Source organism: Stegastes partitus, unplaced genomic scaffold, assembly GCF_000690725.1.
Source record: "Stegastes partitus isolate 25-593 unplaced genomic scaffold, Stegastes_partitus-1.0.2 Scaffold27, whole genome shotgun sequence".
NCBI lineage: Eukaryota > Metazoa > Chordata > Actinopteri > Pomacentridae > Stegastes > Stegastes partitus.
This window is the reverse complement of record NW_007577758.1, coordinates 910099-910866: the sequence shown is the minus strand read 5'-3', so window position 1 is coordinate 910866 and position 768 is coordinate 910099.

Sequence of the window (768 nt, the reverse complement as noted above, 5' to 3'; positions counted from 1 at the left end):
AACTGTGCACTGGAGTACTAAGCATATGCAAAACTAAAAAAAAAAGTCTTGAAAGTGATCCGCCACCAAGACTGGGCCCCAACGGCAGGCAGTGTACCAGACCGCGGTGAAATTAGTTTGAAGTTGGATATTGGATATTCGCGCTCCGCGTAGTCAGCGGCGTCTTGCTCAGTTGATCCGATTTACGGACTCGGACTTCGGCTCGCTCCTCTCGGCTGCATCGCCACCCAACCAGCGACATTTCACTTAGGGACCGTCAACGAATTTCTGAACCAAGGACTCTTGAGAAATACTAATTAATAAATTTTCTATTTTGTGACCTCGTGACTAAAAACCAGTGTGGATATATTCAACTGCACTGGACAGATGAGACACACCAATTTATTTTCAATTTTAGCCTTTGTAATATTTTTGATGAATTATTATATTCATACATTTGGAATATTCTTCAATAGCTTCCAGGTCATGTGACCCACTGACTTCAAATTAGTGTCAAATTACTCAGCTAGTCTGGAAAAATGAGGCACATCAATTAATTTTCAATTTTAGCGTTTTGCATATTTTTAATGAATTATTATATTCATAAATTATGAATATTCTTCAATAGCTTGCAGGTCATGTGACCCACTGACTCCAAATCAGTGTCAAATTATTCAACTACACTTGACAGATTAGGCACACCCTTTTTTATTACATTGTATCATTTGTAATACTTTTTATGATTATTTATATTCATAAGTTATGAATATTCTTCAATAGCTTCCATGT